At 40.6% G+C, this 21,089-nt stretch overlaps 1 protein-coding gene across 1 annotated transcript in view; it reads left to right on the top strand.

Annotated features, from left to right (window-relative positions):
* LOC132434000 (uncharacterized protein C12orf42-like) overlaps positions 1 to 21,089 on the top strand; it is a 365,625-nt gene that overhangs the window by 243,198 nt on the left and 101,338 nt on the right. Inside the window, exon 8 of the mRNA XM_069541209.1 lies at positions 14,111 to 14,211. The gene's annotated coding sequence lies outside the window, so the exon portion shown is untranslated. The remainder of the gene's footprint in view (positions 1 to 14,110; positions 14,212 to 21,089) is intronic.

Genomic DNA, 21,089 nt, shown 5'->3' with positions numbered 1-21,089 from the left:
AGAGTTAGCACATAAGCAGTAACAAACAAATCAAAGAAGGGCAAGATCTGTCATAGGTCTGACATAATGGGAGCTGGTTTACAGAGCATCTGAAAAATCAGAGTACCGTGTTCTGTGGTTTAGATCAAAAAAAGGACAAGATTAAATTTCAATGCATATTGAAAATAATGGGTAACAGTACCTGCAATTTTCAAATAAGGACACATTAAGTTAAACTGGATAATGTGCTAAATGTGATTTTTATTTCCAATTTGTTTTTCTTGTAAACTATGTGGCCAACTTATCTTGTTTACTTGGTGACATCGCCCCTCTCAACACACACACATACACACACACACACACACACACACTACCACCCACCTCTGGGTTTTCGACTTTATTTTATTCAGTGACTCTCCACAGTCTGAACTGAACCCTGGCTATGAAAAACCAGCCTAGGTTGTGAATTCGGCTAAGTGGGAATAGTTACAAAGTCACTTCTGCTTTGTTTAAGCAGCAGGATGCTGGCCGTTTGGCCTGCGGTGGGTCATGTGATCCATTGACCTCTATCTGGGTTCCATGACTCTGCCTAGTAACAATTGATTAATGGTGTATGGTAACTTTGAGAGCAGATCTCATCAGTTCCCCTGAGTTTGAAGACTTCCTCATTATCTTAGACCTTTCACTACTGCCCTTAGGAAATTTTACTCACAAATTAGGTGGAACAAAATCTTCTCAAAGAAAATTATTTTCGGTGTTTGGTCATCGGGAAGCAGAAGGCTCGATGGTCATTTACTTCACTGAAAAGGGGGGGCGGGGGAGGCAAGTGGTGGTTATAGAACCCAGACAGCGTTCAGGCTTCCTTCCTCTATGCTCCAGGACTGGGTTTTTAGAAGAAGCCAAGTAAAAAAACTATCACTTGAGTGACAAGTTGGCCTTAAACATTTTTTGGGCGGGGGGCGGAGGGGGGATGGGGTAGAATATCTGATGTTCATGCTGGCATAGAAGTTATGAGCACGTTTATTTCTTGAGCTTTAACATCCAATAGCCACCTGGATTTGTGACGGGCACTGCTGGTTGTCTACCCAATATCCATTCTCTGCTTCTCAGTAACAGAACCCCAGTTTTATTTAGGGTAACAATATGGTAGGTTAAAAACATTCACATGTCCATACTTCCTTGTAGTTAGAATGGCTGTGTTAACCTGTCCTGGTCAACTAGTTTATAAATGGAGTTCTACTGGAAAAGCTATCATTTCCTTGATAAAAGGAACAGATTCGGCTAGCATGTCCTTTGTCCCTCGCTTTTCTGCTTCTTTCTGCTTCACTACAGATGCAGTGCCTGTATCTGTGGATACAGATACAGGGCTGCTCTGTGGAGCAGCCCTCTCCTGACAACAGCCGCAAGCTAAGGGTGGTGCCTATGGAAGCGAGAAGGCAACTGGGGCTTTGAGTCTTTGAAGACTTCCTGAGCTGATGTTTGAGCCCTCAGTTCTCTATGCTTGGATTTCTTGGTGTGTAAGAAAAATTAAACCCTTATTTGGTTAAGCCACTGAAGTCTGGTTCCTATTGCATACAATTGAATGCAGCTCTGATCAGTGCTGTTCAAATCCTGGCTTCATCATTTTCCACTTGGGTGACGCTCTCTGAACCTGTTTCTTTATCTGCCAAGTGAGAGTTGACAATAGCTGTCCCTACCTCAGAGGGTTGCTGTGAGGATTAAATGCAACAGGCAATGCATGTCAAAGTCTTAGCGTAACATCTGACATGTGGAATGTGTCGATATAAATTAGGTATTACTGTTAGTAAGGATTTAGCTCTGACTGCCATCGCCTCTGATGTGCCACTGTGTTTGGTCTCTCTGATGTTTGTGTTAACCCCATCTTTTTAAGGTCCAAAAGGTGATCAGATATCTATGTATTAGTGTTGGGATAGCATTTGACACATACTTATTTCCCATCTGTTGCATATGTACCCAGTCCATAGACAAATTGCTAAATCAAGAAACAAAGTAAAATATAGACTGTTCAGTATCATGGGATTATGACTGGAGTGGCTGTTTCTATTTCCAGACGGACAAAGAAACTGGACTTCTTTTTTTAATTGAAGTATAGTTGATTTACAATGTTGTGTTAGTTTCGGGTATATAACAAAGTATATATTTATATATACATATATACATATATTTATATGTATGTATTCTTTTTCAGATTATTTTCCATATAGATTATAGATTATCACACGATATTGAATATAGTTCCCTGGGCTATACAGTAGGTCATTGTTGTTTATTTTATATATAGTAGTTTGTATTTGTTCATCTCAAACTCCTAATTTATCCCTCCCTCCCCCCTTTCCCCTTTGTTAACCATAAGTTTGTTTTCTATGTCTGTGAGTCTATTTCTGAGAAACTGAACTTTTTCAAGGGACACACGCCATGATTTGAACCCAGATCACTTGTTTGATTGCTGAAATAGAGATATCTCTTTGTTTCCGGGGGCAAGGAATCAAAAGTTCAGCTTATAACTAAGCACACACTATAGATTATGGAATCTTTTGAAAGCAGGGTTTGACCATCAGGCTTTTGTACCATTCAACTAACCAAGGAATCTTTGGAATTCTCTGTTGTTTATAACCAGAAAACTCTTATTTATTAACTCTTTTTATGCCAGGATGGAAGGGTAAAATTATAGCAGACGGACAGCAGTTGATTCCACAAATAATTAGAGTCTATTTTAGGCATTTCTTTCTGTTACCCTTAGAGTGAGTTTTTGTAAAAAAATTTTTTTAAAAATCGTAGGCTTTAGGAGACCTGAGTTCTAACTGAATTTCTATATTGCCGTGAATAAATAATTTAACTTCTCTGGGCCCTGGTTTCCTCATTTGGGGGATGAGAAGGACTTTCATAGCTCATGCTTTATGATTCCATGCTTTCTCCAACTTTACCAACCTCCCTAGTGTAAACACCACATCCTATTTTATCTACTTCCGTTTATCCGTGACCATCCTTCCTTTTTGCTATCCCAAACAGTAACTTAACTTAGTCCAATTCGCTTCCGTATTCTGTGATCCATTTATCTTTATGTCAGACCTTAGAAAAGAGGGACACATGGATCCAGAAGTTGAGAGATGTCTTGATTATAAGGCGAAAGTACATATGTTTTGCCTCTCTATTGCATCATCACCACTGTCATCACCACCATCATCATCACCGTCACCACCACCATCACCATCCTCATCATCATTATCATCACCACCATCATTATCACCATCATCATCACCACGATCATTGTCATCTAATGGCTAAATTGTACTGACTAGTTAGTATGTACCAGGCCCTGTGCTAAGCACTTTATACATATTATACTTCTGGCCAGTGGAGTATAAAAGAAAGTCTGTTGGGCTTCTTAGGAAAGATGTACCTACTGCTGTCAGGAGAGAGGCACTTGAGAAGTCCCTGATCAGAGCAATGGCAGCCGTTTTTACACTGTGAAGTCAGGTCAAGAGAATTCCAGAGATGCTGGACCAGATCCCCATCATTGCTAAACAGTTCAGTGGATAGCCCACCCCCAGGCTGCTTGTTAACAGAACAATAAATCCATGATTTAAGTCACTACCGGTCAGGTTTCCTGTCCCTTGTAAGCAAAAACATTCCAACTGATATAAATAATCACGTGCCAGACACTGAGTTAAGCCCTTTATGGTCATTATCCCATTTAATCTCACAGCAATTCTAAGAGGTAAGTACTGTCATTTTCCTAATTTTAGAGATGAGGAAACAGGTTGAAAGAGCTCATGTACCACGCCCAAACCACAGACTGTTCGTGACTCTCTGATGATGACCCATCTTCCCTAGGAGGCCTTGAGCTACCAGTAGTCGGGGAGTGTCAGTCCTGTATCCTAGTAGCTCTAAGAAGCAGGTGGACCTTCGTAAAGTTGGTGGAATGATTACTGAGCGAATGCTGTGCTTTTCACTGCCAGTTTATTCTACCCCCTTTTTCATGTTGGCCTCAAGCCAGTACAAGAATCATCATCAAGGGATGGTGCTTGTGAACAAAACATTCTGTTTTTTTATGTTTCCCAATAGGCATGATGAATAAGAAATAAAAAAACTCCAAATAATTATTTATATCGATAGCAGTTTTGAAATTTCAAAAATGTAAGAAGCCCTTGCCATTTCATTTAATGTTCTTGGGGGACCAGTTTGATTAAGAGCACTCAGGTGTCAGGACTCAGGAGAGATTCATAAATTCTGTCTCAAGTCTTTGACGAGATTCTGCCACTCAAAAGTTCTTTCTCATCCCCAGAGTTACCTAAATGGTGTCTTAGGCGAAGCTGGAACAAAGCTTTCAGTCTAACTTTTTTTGCCTCCTGATAACTAGAATGGACATTTAACAAAGTATGTATTGTATTAGAAAATTCTTTAAGTTACTCATACACTCTCAGCCTTAGTTTTCTGGACTTGAAAGAAGATGAACTTTTCACTAGCTCATTCTCGTGTCATTTACAAAACATTTATTGAGCAGCTACTATGTGTTCAGGGAAGGTGTTAGGCGGGCATCAGGAACAGACAGAAAGAAGACATTACCTTTCTCCTTAAGAAGCTTAGTGCCAGTGGATTAGAGAAATATGATGTCAGAATGTCATATAGGAGAAAATTGACTTATTAGGGGGTCTAAACAAAAATAAGGGTAAAAGGAAGAATGTTTAAGTAGGAGAATCGGTTGTTCTAAGTCTATGGAGAGGAAACAGACTAGCAGGCTTGAGGCCATGTGTCTGGAGCACAGAGAGTGAGAAGACTGTGGTCAGAGAGGAGGTTGCGTGAACTGGTGGAGGTCAGACCACAAGGGCCGGGAGGCCTTGCTAAAGATTTTGATTTTCTACTGATAGCGATGAAAAGTCATGGAAGGGTTTACAGTAGTGGAATACACTCTGAACACAGAGCGAAGAGTAGATCAGAGTGGAAGCAAGCAGTCCAGCTTGGAGGCCGTAAAACTGTGGTCCAGGAAAAGGATGGTGGTAACTTGGACTGAGATAGCAGTTGTGGAAATGGAAAAGTGGACAGATTCCGCTAGTATCGGACACCAGCTCTTGTATTCTTTGTCAGCACCTCACTCTGTGCCCACGTGGTATGCTGATTGCAGGTCAAGGCACAGGCTAAAATGCTAGGGGACTTTTTCAATTCCAGATGGCAATTTAAAGCATTATTTTATGTTAAATAAAAGATAATATGAAATCAAATGAAATATTCATATGACATTTTAAAACCCAATCAGTAGACTTGGAAGACATTTTCTACTTAGGCCAGGATCCTTTGGGCTCTATCTCCTGGTTTCCCTGGGTATATGTGTGTGCACTTGGCATTTGTCTCTGAGAAAAGAGGTATTTCTATGGAATAACTTGAAAAATATGGTCTTAAGGTGTTACTAAGCCCTCCCCCAGGGTGGTTTCCCCATGTAGAGCCTCTGTGACGTGTCCACATTGCTACAGTGAACAGACAGAGAGGGGCATGTTCCGTTTTTTCATCAGTAAGGATACCTATTATGCCTGCTCTTTCATGTGACAGATGAGATAGGGCAGCTCACCCATGTGCTGACTGACAGATGCAGGGTGCCAGTCAGAGCCCAGCATGTGGACAGAGGTTAGCCATCCACATCTGACCCCAGCGTCATTCATCAAAACTGTCCTTTCCTTCCATATGACTTCCTTCCATATGTGATTTGTCAAGGTCTGAAGATAGAGCTCATCTTGACAAATCATATAATGCTTGGTCTGTAATATTATGTTCTTGGGCTTTTTTGTTTCTCTTTTTTCTGAGTGGAGCAAAAAAGAGTTGATTTTTGAAAAGCATATTTTTATCTAGTGGAGGAAAAAATGATTTCTAGAAACATATTTTGAAGTGAGCTAGTTTCATTCTCCTTTACCATAGAAAAAGACCCAATCAATAATCAAAAATGCTTCTGAGGCTTACCATAGAAAGTTTTCCCATTTTTGTTCTTTTGTAAACAAATGTATCATCCAGCCAAGGGTGCATTCCAGTGAAACGAATGAGAGAGACCTGAGAAGCTGACTTAAACCTAAGGTGTATCCTGGGTACCTACTAGAGTCAAGTCCAGCTGAACTCAGCCACGCCCAGCAGACCCACAATCCAATCTATAAGCTGGAGAGTGAAAAATAAATACTTATTGTTGTAAAACGTTGTGAGCGGGGTTGTTTGTTACCCAGAATTGTCACAGTAAACCTGACTAATACATGGGCTGAAGTGGGGTTTATTTTTGATGACTTTGACCAACTTGAGGAATATTGGTCAGGCTTTTTGTAGAATGTCCCCCCATTAGGGTTTGTGTGATGTTTTTGCTCATGATTAGACTGGGGTTTTGGGTTTTGAGGAGGAAGATCACAGAGGTAAAGTCCCATTCTCATCACATCATGTCAAGAATAGATGCTGTCGCCATGACTTATCAATGTGGAGGTTGACCTTGATCACTCAGCTGAGGTAGTGTTTGTCAGGGGTCTCCACTGTGAAGTTGTTCTTTTCATCCCCCTTTTTGTACTGTACCCTTTGGAAAGAAGTCACTATGGGCAGCCCACACAATAAGAGATGGGAATTTATGGTCCACTGTTTTGGAATGATTGTCATTTTTATGTTTTTACTGGTGTAAGTTACTGACGTTTTAATTGATTTTATATGCAACAACCTGCTTGAAATTTATGAGTTCTAGTAGTTTTTTGAATGTATTGGGTTTTTATCATAAATCATATCATCTAATTATGAATTTTTTGCCTTTTCTCTTGCAGCCCTTATATCTAATTTTTAAAAAATGTTCATGTTGGATAAGACCTTCAGGACTGTATTGGTCAGCTCTCATTAGGTTATGATATGATAAGAAACACTCTCAAATCTCAGAGGTTTCCAAGATCAAGTCTTAACTTCTTAATCGCACCTACCCATTGGTGACAGTTGGCTATGGTTGGCTGCAGTCCTATCTCCTTTCTTCTGCGATCCAGTGGAAGAAGCAGCCCCTGTCTGAGAAATGGCCTTCTGATGGCAGAAGGAAAAGAGCAATTGCAGAATCACATGGTAACTCTCAGAGCTTCTGTTGGATGTGACATGGCCAAACTTGATAGCCATGACCTGGGAAGTCTACTCTGCTAAGGGGAGGGTCCCAGGGGAGAGCTGTCTAGAGATGGACTTAGTACAGAGGACAGGGGATAATTAGGAAAGGTATTATAAGCTTCCACAGACACTAGGGAGAATGATAATGAGAGTAGTCACCCTTGTCTTTTTCCAACATTTAAGAAAATGACTGAAATTTTTTTCATTAAATATAATGCTTGCTATAGGTTTTTGGTAGGTAGCTTGTTACCATGTTATAGAAGTTCTCTCCTATTTGTAGTTATAACTTTTTAAAAATATTGGCTTGGTATTGAAATTCATTAAATTTTTTTCCAATATATACTGAGGCGAACATGTAATTTTTCTCCTTTAGTCCATTAACATGAATGGAATGGATTTTTTAAATGTCTATTTATCTTCACTTTTGGAAAAAAACTACTTGATCATGATACTTTTTTTTTTTTTTTTTTTTTTTTTTTGCGGTATGGGGGCCTCTCACTGTTGTGGCCTCTCCCGTTGCGGAGCACAGGCTCCGGACGCGCAGGCTCAGCGGCCATGGCTCACGGGCCCAGCCGCTCCCAGGCATGTGGGAGCGTCCCGGACTGGGGCACGAACCCGTGTCCCCTCTGTCGGCAGGCGGACTCCCAACCACTGTGCCACCAGGGAAGCCCATGATACATTTTTTATTTTTTAACATTTTTATTATTTGGGATTTTTGCATCTATTTTATTAAATAAAATTAATTTTTTTCTTCTTATATGTCTTTACCTCATTTTTGGTATAAACTCATAGCCTCACGAAACGAATTGGACTCCTTTCCATATTGTTTTGTGCTTTGGAACAGTTTATTTAAGATCAGGATTATTGATTCTCTTGAAGTTTGGCATAAAACTATCTGAGCTTAGGGCTGTTTTGTAGCGGAGGGAAAGGATCTTAGGCATATAATTTCAATATCTTTAACATGTTGGTGCATTAGTTTTCTTTTTCTTCTTGCATCAGTATTGGCTCTTTACATTATTTTCCAAAAAACTTATGTGTTTAATATAGGTTTCAAAATTATTGGTATATGGTTATTCATGCTATTCTTGTATAGTTTAAAAGATATGTCTTCTTTTCTAATTCTCTTAACTTGTTTTCTTTCTTTTTTGTCAAACTTTCCAATACAATAATTATTCCTGAAGCTTCTGGATGAAATAACCATAGAAGCAAGTTGCTTCTGTTTGGATTATCAGCCACTGGAAAATGGAAATGTAGAAGATGCTGATAAAAATATAGAGTTGGAATTTAAGGATTGAAATCCAAATTTACTTTAAATTAAAAAAAATAAACTATAGATGGGAAAAAAGTGATTATTTTTTCTCCAGAGACCATCTCTTTTCACATGAAAGAAAACTCTAAAATATGCTAAATGGAACGGAGCAGTTACTTTAGAACCGAACAGTTAAGATATCAGGAGGAAAGAGAGTTCAATCTTGGTGTATCAATTAGGAGCTTGGAAACTAAAGGAGACCAATTTCAAACTGAGCATAAAGTGTTTGGCTAGATCGAAAGAATAGCAGCTGGAAACTTCCGTTTATCAGATTTGAAAAGGCTCTAATTCTGTTTTTTCAGACCGCAAATGCTAAACCTTGAGAAGGATTCATTTACTCCGTCCAAATGAAAATATGGTTTGAAACAAGCTCGTGCACACACACACACACACACACACACACACACCAGGAAAACAAACATCTTTTTCTATGCCCAGAAGAACGAATATATGAAAAACCAGGTTCCAAATCAGCTACAATGAGAAAGGGTAGCAAATGGCACCCAAGAAGAAGGATAGCTCTGTAAGCGGAGAAATGGAGAGCCCTAACTTGAGCATCTTAGGGGAAAGAGAAAAAGTATTGAGCCCTTCATATATACCAGGTATTAAACAAATTGAATACTCACTACAACCCAGGGAGGTAGGATCTTTTTGTCCTCAGTTTAAAGATAAGACTCAGTCTAAATGAATCCGAGATTAACTATCTCATATGTAAAGGACACAAGAGCGTCTCATTGGAAACAGTCGAGTATGTGCTTAGCAGCACAGACATTGCAACTACTCTAAGCTAGAATCCTGCTCTGCTGTTTGACAGCTGTGTGGCCGTGGGTACATTACTTAATATCCCTGTGTCTCAAATTATGTTCCTGTAAAATAGGACTACTAACAGTACCTACCTCCTAGGGTCCTTGTGAGCATTAAATAATTGAATACATGATAAAGCATGCAGAGTGTTTTCTGGCCCTGAGTAAGCTGTGAGGAATATCTTATCCTGAGTCTGGGAGGATTTTTCTTGACCCTGGACAGCATATTGAATACTCACCATGAGGGTGTAAAAAATATCATTTCTTTCTGCTTTCCAGACTTTAACTTTCCTAGTTCAAAGAGCCAGTATCCGGAGGAATTCTGCAAGTGTGTTCGTCTGAAACTGCAGATATATTAATGCTGCTTCAGACCCATGAAATTATCATATAAGACACAAGGGCTTCTCTTCCCCTTCCCCTTCCCCCTCCCCTCCTCATTTTCTTTCTTCTTCTTTTCCCTAATTTCTGGTTCCTTAAAGTAATTTAATTATCCTATTCCCATACCACCTCCTTATTCTTAGTCTTAGACCTTTAGATACAGCATCCTGTATATTAATAAACTAGACAGATTTTTAGTCATGATATTAGGTATTAAGGAATCCAGACTTTTCATTTCATAGAGGAGAAAATATGCCAGGAGAGTTAAATGATGTGCTCAAGATTGCCGGGTTGGTGATGGAGTTAAAATTATAGTTAGGATGTGTCCTCTAGCAGAGTGGCACACTCTCCATTACAGTAGAGTACGCCCAATATGTAATGCTGTGTTTATTTTTAAACTAACTATTAAAAGCAATCATTGATGTCCATTAAATATTTATAGTTTTAGTTAGTATATTATGTACACAAAACACATTCTTATTCTTCTGTTATTACCTTTTTTTTACACCTTAGTGGCCCTAAGTGGAAGAGGAGAGTCATACGCTTTCTCTTATCAAACTGAACCTGGGCAAGGCTTCCCAGTGGTCACCCAATGGGTCGCTGGTGGATCTAAGCTGGAAACATGAATTCCAGCTCCCAGATGGTCAGAGACTGAGTCACACCAGCACAGAAGGAATGACTAATGTCCTAACAGCTAAACATCATCAGGTGTTGGAGGTGGAACAAAACAACCTGTGTTAAAAATATTCCTCTGTTTTGTGTCTGCCGGGAACACGCAGGTAGCATAAAAATACACTGGAACAAATGAGCAAACGAGACTTTACGTGTGCATATAATGCACTTGTGATTTATTGGAAGCAGAGAGCCTGGAAAAGTACTTAAAGAGAAGGCACGCTTGGGTGACAGTCAGGAGACGGAGAAGGCAGGTCACATGCTAAGCTGGTCAGGAGGCCTGCACCGTCCTTCTCACTGTGGCCTCTCATTAGCTGTGTCCGGGGAACTAAGTTACTTACCTCCCTGGGCTTTACTTTTCTCCTGGATATAAGAAGGAGTTCAGACTCACGGGTCTCTAAACTCTCTTTAGAGAAAGAGACTTTCAGTGATTCAAGGTCTGCAGTTCTATCTCGTCTTGACCTTACATGATTTCCTATGAGTCGATTTGCTGTAGGAAAATGAACCCCACTGCATGCAGTCTCCGTGTCAGGTGTCAGAGGCCGTGCATTAGAATATAAGGGTGCTTTTTATTGAAAATGCATTAAATGAGATCCAGTTTTCAGAACAGTTTCTCACGAGGGGCAGTTCAACCTAGTGGCTGGCTGCACAGGCCTCAGAGGCAGACGCCTGGGATCGTTGCTGACGAGCTGCGTGGTCTTTAGGAATGTGAGAGATGGCTCTTGGGCCTGTTTGTCCAGTGGGCTGCTGTGGGGATGAAGTGATTCAGCACAGCACTTGGCACATAGCGAGCACTCAGTGTTCTTGGCATCCCCTTCCTTGGTTTAAACATGGTTAAACTGAGCAGACTGGCTGTGTCTCTTTTAAGGTCAACACAGTCATGAGGCCCGGAAACTAGATATAACACAGTCACGGTCAATGTTTTGTCCCAGAAGAGTGTGTTCCTCTTCTTACCTGTGCTTGTTCCACGGCACTGTCTAAAGCCACGCTCAAATGAGTCGTCCTATGCCCATACCACCTCCTGTTCTCACCTCTTAGATCTCTAGACACTGCCTCCTGAATATTAATAAGTTCAACAGAGGTACAATCATGAAATTAGAGAGTCCACACCTTTCACTTCATAGGTGGGAGAATGTGCCAGGACAGTTAAGTGACGAGCCCAGAACAACACAGACTTGCTGGTGGAGCTGAAATTGTGTTGTTAAGACAAGCCCTCCACATGAGGGTGGCAGGCATTGCACCGTGTGGCCAGCATTCAGTGCTGTGTTTATTATTGAAAGAATTATTTTGAAAAAGGTATCAAAAGGTATTGGCACGGTGGAAACCAATCAGACCATTGCCATGCACGTCCTGGTGGTAAGTGTCAGGCACAGAATTTGAGTGGGGATCCGTAGGCCATGAATGCCCGCATCCTCCAGCGTCCTTTCTCTTCATCGTGGTCAGAGCAGTCCAGCCTCGTGGTCATTCTACTAGAGCTTCAGTTTACTTAACCCTTTCTAAGGACTAGTCACAGTTCTAAGTGCTTTCCTTACTCTATCTCCTTTTCTCTCATAGAAATCCAGTGAAATAGGCATTACTGTCTCCATCTTACAGATGAGTAAACCGAGGCTCAGAGACAGTGTCTTTCTGGAGTCACCCAAGTGGTAAGGGGCAGACCTAGCTGCCCAGCAGATGGGTCTCTTTCCTCTCTGTTGCACTTTTCTGTTCTCACTCTGATTCAAAGCCACAGTCTAGGGCGGACACAAGGGAAATGTAAAGAGTGGATCTGGTCTCACCTCTGTGGGAAATTGCATCTAAACATTGTATCTTCCCAAGAACGACTATTTCAATGTGGCTTATTTGTCTGGTTGTTGTCGTTAATCTATGGTTGTACTTAAAGTGTGGCAACAACTGATTATCAATTTAGAGTGCAAATGACAGGTGTAGGTGCTGAACCCCAAATGGAGAGGAGCCCACCCGGCACCCAGCCTTTCAGGGCAGGCCACTGTGGCTTGCATAAAGTTACATAGCTCTTCTGTGACACATAATAAGGTGCCGTCCTGCTGTTTAGAGCTGAGAAAGAAAACAAACAAACAGATAAATATTTCCAGAATTACTGCTTTGTCCCTGGCCAAGCAGATAACACAAATCATATTTCTGGGTCCTTGTTTTTGTCTTCTGTTTCATAATTCTTACCTTGCTCTGGGAAACTGTCGAAATTATCTCACTCAGATATTGCCATAACTGAAGAATGGTAACAAGTTTAGTTTTGATAAAGTGAGAAATGGTTACAACTCCTTTTATTTATCATCTGACATGTTTTGGATTTCTTTTCATTGGTAAGATCTAGATATTGCTAAATGATTATTAACGGAAAACCGATAATCAAAATCTAATCTGAGGTTCTCTTTAATTTTTCAAAACTCTGTTGAAATTTTTTTCTTTTTCTCTCTCTTTTATTTTTCTTGTTCTTTCTCTCCTTTTCTCTTTCTTTCCTTCTCTCTCTCTCAATCTCTCCCCCACCACTGTCATCTAGTAGAGGTGCTATCTATTCCCTTTTTGTATGGTGAACTCCTACTGATCCTCTAAAACCCATCTTGGACTTACCCCAATCCATACCCACAGTGAAGAGCTGCTTTTCTGTGTTCGCATAGTACTTAGATCATGTTTCTGTCAGAGTGTCCACCACATTGTATTGTAAACATTTGTTGCCAAATGCTAATGGATCACACGGCTCCCCTGGTCAGAGTCCTTTAGGGATATCTCATTAATTTCAGAATAAATTCCAAACTCCTTAATCTGAAATCCAGAATCCTTCATGGAGAGCCTCTCCTAAGAACCTCTAGTTTCACATCTTGCCATCCACACTTTCATTCAGAAAGCTGGAGTGTTGAAAAGGGCTAAGTTGCTCACCTCTACATCTCTAGCTCATTCTTTCCCCAGTGCCTCGAGTAACTACCCACCTCCGACTCTTTCCCAGTTCAGATGTCACCACTCCTGGAAGCCCTTTCCTGAGCCTGCCTGGCTCCCCAGGGGCCCTCCATTACACTCCCTGTATCATTACCATATTGCTGAGCACACTGCCCTGGATTTGTTTCTCCCCAACTAGACCATGACTTCAGAGGGGCTGGGTCTTCTATCTGTATATCCGTAACACCCAGCTGAGTGCCAGGGACTTTTTAGTTGCTCAATAAATCCTGGTTGAATTTCATAAATTAAGAACAGCCATGGCCAATGGTGATTCCAATTGTCATTGCATGAATATTAAACACTGAATTATAAACTTGGATAGCAGAAAAGATAACCTGTAGGCAGGAGATGTTCACGTAACAGACTTATTCCAAAAACCGTGATTATGATCATTACTATTGTTAGTTTTTAATTCTTCAGAGTTTTGGAGGGTGAAACACAATCCGAGCACACCTCTGTTCAGTTTGGCTTGGGGAAGAATGCTTCCTGGGAGTTCAGCCCAAAGTTATGCTACAAAGTGCAGGTCCCTCCCAAACAAAGCTGCAGCCACACTGCACCTTTGCGTTACCGTGTCATTTGTCTACTTAGGCCGTTTATTTGCTTCCACTGATCAGTTCTCCCTCAACTACGATTTAGTATTTGACCTCAGCAAGTGTAATATAATATTTTGAGGTTGTGTACGGTTGTTTTAAAACAGCACTTCATGTTGCAGGTTACAAAACTAACAGAGACCCTTAAAATACCACCAAGATAATGAGGACAAAAAGTAAACACCTCTGAAGTTGTAGTCAGAAGTCATTTCCCTCCGCGTTTCTGGTTACTCTCCCTCTTAATTCCTGGCAGCCCTGCAATCGTAGAGCTCTGGTCGCCAGCACCAGTGGTAATTTATCATCTTTCTTGGCAGGCTTCCTGCTTCATCCTGCACCTGCCTTCTTGAAAGAAAACAAGACATCAGATACTTATTCAAATAATGGAATAGCTGATCAACTAGGTCTCCGCACAATGGTGAGTTATCCATGATAAAAGAACAACTTTTTCATGCGTTATATGTGACATATGCATCCTTTCTCTTAAGATTTATGAACCCATGACTATTAGTATTGTTACTATAATCAAACCTTTTACAACCTCACTCTGAAGCTTAAACTTATTATCAATTGGCTGCTAGAGGGGAGTCAATCCATTTCATAAGTGCTTAAACACCTGCACTCTCTTTGGATCAAGGCGGAAAAAAATCAATACCAAGTCCTCATTTTTCTCCAAGTATAATGCAACCAAATCTTGCTTACAAGTTCAGGAGGACTTGTAATTCAGACAGCCACACTTAAAAGACATTGTGACTTGATCGTGAGTGGTGGTGTTTCTTTTTAAAATTACTTCTTTTTTTAAATTACTGAATCCTAATGAAAGAGCAGGACACTAAAAAATAAATGAAATAGGTACTGCTACTACCATTTAGAATTAAGTCCCCTGTGTGTTTGTGTGTGTGTGTGTGTTCTGTAGCAAACAGTTATTACGTACCTGTTAGATGTGATGCCAGTCCCTGAAATAGGCAAGGGTGACTGAGACAAAGGCCCTGCCGTAGGACACTCTAATCTATGAAAGGATGAAGACATTTAAACAACTTGCTCTAACAGTTATATAAAATAACAGAATAATTTAGAATAATTTCATTGCTGAGTATAGGGGAAAAGAGAAGAAAGAAAAAAATCGAAGGAAAAGAACGAAAAAAAATAAAAGGAATGGATAGTTTATACATGCTTGTTGCTACTATTAGGCTGGAGTCTCCACTTCGATGATCACATTTGATTTTTGTAATATGTCATGAAAACAGAGGGGAGTATAAATATTCTTAAAGGCTATCAGTTCCTTTTTTGTTGCATATTTCTCCTTTGTTTTTTTGAAAAGATATTTCAAAATGCAGAAAAGCAGAGTCTAATAGAGGAAGAACTGTTTATTCATCAGAAAGAATTAATTAAAGTTCACCTTTTGCCCCTTCTGCCTTGTATTTTATTTAAATAACATAAATAGAATGTTGCAGATAAACTTAAAGTCACCTCAGTTCCCTTTTCCCACCCTACTGCTTACCTTCCTGGATCTCTAAAGGTAACAACCCCTTCCTGAACTTAGTGTTTCTAGTTCAGTTCACGTGTTTCTAAGTATACCCCACTCGCTTACTCCTTGGGCTTTTGTCATCTGTAAAAAGAACGTCATTAAAACTAGCTGTCCTTCCTATCCCCTGGGGCTTTTTTTTTTTTTTTTTTTTTTTTTTTGCGGTACGCGGGCCTCTCACTGTTGTGGCCTCTCCCGTTGCGGAACACAGGCTCCGGACGCGCATGCTCAGCCGCCATGGCTCACGGGCCCAGCCGCTCCGCGGCTTGTGGGATCCTCCCGGACCGGGGCACGAACCCGCGTCCCCTGCATCGGCAGGCGGACTCTCAACCACTGCACCACCAGGGAAGCCCCCATGGGGCTCTTTTGAGCATTGAATAAGATCCTGATGTGAAAGTGCTTTGTAAGCTGTAAATGACTATAGAAACATTATTTATTGTTATTTTTAGAAATAATTCTAATTCTTTTCATAAATAACCGCAATACCGCTTGCGTGCCTATGGTCGCATAAATTCATACAGGTACACATATTACAACTGTCTTTTGTTCCTCAGGACTGGGCCTTGATAGCTACCCATGTGAATGTGGGTTGCTAGAATAGTGCCTGGTCCATGCTGGGTGGTCCATCAATTTGTTGTTTATTGAATGCGTGGCCTCTCTGTTTCCGCGAGATGCTCAGCAATTTGAGGCAATATCTATCTTCATTGCTACTGACTCCTCCCTAGCTGGCACAGTGTTGGTGAATTGACTAGAACCAGATGTCCTTCCTTCCTGGAATGGATGATGTCTTATCTGAGACTATGCAGGAGGCTATGCATAGTCAGGCTTTGCATAGTGAAGGATGGATGAACGCGGCAGCTGTAGAATAACGAGAGAAAAAGCTGGTGATGCTGAAAACAGGTACTCCTGGCTTCTCCTCTGCTCTCTGTCGGCTTCCTCCTAGATTTGAATTTGAAAGTGTCCCTCATTAGCACCTCTCTCTTTTTTTTTTTTTTTTTGCGGTACGCGGACCTCTCACTGTTGTGGCCTCTCCCGTTGCGGAGCACAGGCTCCGGATGCGCAGGCTCAGCGGCCATGCCTCACGGGCCCAGCCGCTCTGCGGCATGTGGGATCTTCCCGGACCAGGGCACGAACCCGTGTCCCCTGCATCGGCAGGCGGACTTTCAACCACTGCGCCACCAGGGAAGCCCTATTTTTCCACTTTTTACACCTGGTGTGCTGTTTGATAGTGTGACACCTGGTGACTGGAATTTTCTAGCTCTCCACCTGCTCACAAAATACGGTATTTCTTTAATCTAAAAATACTCTACTCTTCTTTTAAGATGTAGAAAAGAAAAAAAAAAACAAATTAAAAAGTTTAAATAGTCAAATTAAGCAAGAAACATTCAAGATTAACCTGGGCTCCATCTGACGGCTGCTTTTGTTCACCGCCAGATCTAGAGAGGAAATGGAAGCGACAGCGCCTGCTTTGGCACATGCTTATCTTGACCAAGTTGACACTCCCTTGCTTTGGTGTTTTTTTTTGTTTGTTTTTCTGTTATTTCTTTGGATTTCTTCAGAATTTAAAAACCACAAAGGGATACAAATATCGCTCCTTTAACCGAAGAGAAAAAAAGTCTTGCATAAGGGGCTGATCAGACTAGATAACCTAGTAGAAATCTCCCACTCTGAGTTATTGGGGAGCAGAGTGCCTACACGTCCTCTTGAATGGTAGCCCTCGGCTGGACAGTCCAGGGCTGGGCCAGTTGCCTAATATAAAGATACAGACATAAATACAATCAGTCCGAGGATTTTGTTTCATGGGATTTCCTCCTTCTGTTTTGGGTATCTAGTGTTCAGGACTTTGGTGTCCTTTCCAAATGAAAATATATTCTTCTGTGTACTTATCGTGATTTGATCTTAAAGAGACCTCTTCAATAATGCACTTGTTTAATGCTCTTAGAAGCTTTTCATAGAAGTTCATAAAAGGAAGCCACAGTGTCTGTCTTCGAGGGGTGTAAACACTACTGCAGGTGATGTTGGTAAATTTGTCTGGGCAAAGATCGTGTCCTTTGCTTGCAAGGCTGGTAAGTTACCTGGTGAGAGAGGTGTTCCCACCAAATGCCAGTGAGAAGGATATCTGTTTAAGATGACCACGGTAACCTTGATCAACAGACCTCCCAAGGCAAGAGGTTCAGGCATGGTGATAAATAAAACTGTTGCAGCAGCATGTGTCCTGTAAAAGTCAAAAATGAACAAATAAACCAGCCTAAGAGATTTCCAAACAGTGATGGTGGGTAGTGTATGGACTGTCTTTTCTCCACTGGATGCTAGCTCGTGCTCTCTCTGTCCCAGGTCCCCCACCCCATGTGAGTCTCAGTCCCTTAGGAATAATGTCCGCTAATGTCATTACATTCAGTGTCTTGACGGTGTCATCTGTAAAATAACATCAGTAAAACTAGTCCCCTTTTCCTACCCCACAGAGCTTTTTTTTAAAATTTGAAGTATAGTTGATTTACAATGTTGTGTTAATTTCTGCTGTACAGCAAATTGATTCAGTTATACATACATATACATTCTTTTTTAAAAATATTCTTTTCCATTATGGTTCATGACAGAATATAGTTCCCTGTGCTATGCAGTAGAACCTTATTGTTATCCATTCTATATGTAATAGTTTGCCTCCGTTAACCCCAAACTCCCACTCTGTCCCTCCCCCATGGCGACCACAAGTCTGTTCTCTATGTCTGCGAATCTGTTTCTGTTTCATAGATAAGTTCATTTGTGTCATATTTTAGATTTCACATATAATTGATACCATATGGTATTTGTCTTTCTCTTTCTGGCTTACTTCGCTTAGTATGATAATCTCTAGTTCCATCTATATTGCTGCAAATGGCACTATTTCATTCTTTTTTATGGCTGAGTAGCATTCCTTGCATATGTGTACCACATCTTTATCCATTCATCTGTGGATGGACATTTAGGTTGTTTCCATGTCTTGACTATCATGAATAGTGCTGCTATGAACATAGGGGTGCATGTATCTTTTTGAATTATAGTTTTGTCTGGATATATGCCCAGTAGTGGGATTGCTGGGTCATATGGTAGTTCTATTTTTAGTTTTTTCAGGAACCTCCATACTGTTCTCCATAGTGGCTGTACCAATTTACATTCCCACCAACAGTGTAGGAGGATTCCCTTTTCTCTACACCCTCCCATGGAGCTTTTTCTGAGCATCAAATAAGATACTGGTTGTGAAAATACTTTGTTAATTAAAAATTGCTACTGAAATAATATTTGTTATTATTTTATCATGTAAGTCTAAGTCTATTAGAATAGAATAGAATGAAATAGAATGAAAATATATAAGGCCCTTACCTGCCACTTTGGTAGAAGGCATACAGGGCAGGGACATTATCAGTCCTGTTTGTGCTAGTCTAGCACCCAGCATAGTGCACAGCACGTAGTAGGCACTAGATAAATACTTGCTGAAGGAAAACAAATGTTTCAAAGAATGAGTGACAGTGTTGCTTGGAGCCGTTTGCATAGGTAGCCGCATAAATAAGAGGGGGGCAGGAGAAACCATAGGAGATGAAACTAGTCATCCAATCAAACAAAAGTCCTATATGATCAGAGTGTGCTTTAGCTTCAGACTTTAATTTTGGAGTTATGAATAAACATTTTTTTTTTGCTCTTAAGTCCACTTGTTTTCTATTTTTCTATGGGTCAGGCCCTACAAATTCAAGTCTTTAAGTAAACCAGTCAAATCAAAAGATCAGATAACATGATAAGTTGTGGATTGTTGAATGGGAAATGTCAGGCTACAGGAATTTATAGGCTAAACTAGTTTGGAATGTGTGGAATGGCATTAAAACCCATTAGTCAGTCAGCTAATAAATATGTACAGAGGGTCTACTCTGTGCCTGGACGGTGCTGGGGACTGTGGCTGCCACAGTCCGTAGGGCTTTTCCTTTGTCCTAACTGGATGGTGGCTCATTTCCTTCCTTAACTCTCTAGGACACAGTAGTCAGATGGGCAGTGTACTCTGAATTAAACCTCTCTTCTGACCATTTCAGCATCATCTATGGAGAATATTTGGTTCATTTTACAATGGATACCAATGACAATTCATTTTACAGCTGCAGTGCTGCAGCACATCTGTGACTTAAAGCCGGGTGAACCTTTTAAGTGTGGGTTTACTCTAGGTATACGTTTTAGAAGCATCATCAGTCTCAGGTTTGAAGCTAACAATGCAGAACATTAAGTAAATATATTTCCAAGATAGGAAATATATCTGGTGGTATGAGCTTCACAAAAACTGGTTTTTATGGAGAAGGGGAGGACAATGTTTTGCAAGCGAAAAACACATGTTTTGCAAGTGAAAAACACAGAGGACATGTAACCCACTTCACGCCAGGTGGTAGAGGATGGGAGAGAAATTCCCATTCCTCCCTAACAAGGAATGGCCCCAGGAGACAGGTTTCAGTGAAAGGACAAAGTGAAGGAGATGCTCGAAGAAGAGGTTGGCCATGTAGAATATTTTGCTGCTGACTAAGCAGCCGCCCCCACCAGGCTGCAGTGGAAGGGTTTGGAGCCATGAAGGGGTGTGAGAGATTGGGTCAGACTAGGGGGTGCACAGAGACATAGAGAGAGCAGAGTCTGGATTACATGGGATGACCTGGGATTACAAATAGTTATGTAGGGGCACGATGGGGTTCACCTTATGATCTCAAATGCAGGTTAGGGTGATAAGGCTGAGAGCGTGTGGCAGGGGACTCCTTGCTAGGAATTTGTGAGTAGACTACCAAGGGTGTTCAAGTTCAGTCCAGAAAAGAATAACTGTGGCAAGCCAGAAGTGAAGAGATCATTAAAAAGTTTAAAATAGAGAGATATTATGGCTTCACTTAAATCAACTTTTTTTTTTTTCCCTGTCGGTGTCTGTTCAGTTTGGCCACCTGCTGGGCCTACCTTGACTAGTATGACAGTACTCCTTTTCACTCTCCTTAGTGTACATGCGTACAAATTTGTTTTATAAAATTGGATACGCCGAAAAAGTAACAAAAGAAAATTAAAATCACTGATAATCTTATTACTCCAAAATAACCAGTTATGAGTTTAAGCCTATTTTGTTCAGACTAGAATGCACTACCACACACATCTAATTTCATTTTACTAAACTGAAATTAGACTGTGTGAAATTTTACCTTTTTAAAACTTAACATTATACTAAGTTTTGTTGCATGACTACACATCCTTTGAAGCTGTATAATATTCTGCCATGAGGTGTCACGTAATTTATGGTTAGACTTTTGATAAAAAGCCTGAAGTAGAGTCTTGTACCTGAATCTTTGTTTGTATCTCTGATGATTTCCCCAGGATGAATCCTTAAAAGTAGAATTATTGAATCAAAGGGTACAAATACTTTTATGTTTCTTGACTGTGATTATAAACATTCTTAATATAGGCTTATTTCTTTTCTATTACAGTAGAGTCACTGGGACAAGCAGCAACCAGTAACCATTTTCAGGTACAATAAATGGCATATTCTGATGAATTTCTCATCTATAAACATACTAGAAAATTTAAAAGTAATTTCTGACAAGGGAAAGTCCTGGCACCAAAGTCAAGAGACGTGGGTGTTACTTCCCACTGAGGCACCAACCAGCTATTTTCCTTAGGTCTGACACTACTTTTGCAAACTCTCGAAAAATTCCCTCATCGTTTCTAAAATCAGTGTATGGAATTAGTAACCCTCAAGGCTCCTTCTGGCTGTCAAATTCTATGATCTT

The sequence above is a fragment of the Delphinus delphis genome, chromosome 11, assembly GCF_949987515.2.
Source record: "Delphinus delphis chromosome 11, mDelDel1.2, whole genome shotgun sequence".
Classification (NCBI taxonomy): domain Eukaryota; kingdom Metazoa; phylum Chordata; class Mammalia; order Artiodactyla; family Delphinidae; genus Delphinus; species Delphinus delphis.
The sequence above is the reverse complement of the archived record's forward strand: the minus strand, read 5'-3'. Positions and strand labels throughout refer to the sequence as shown.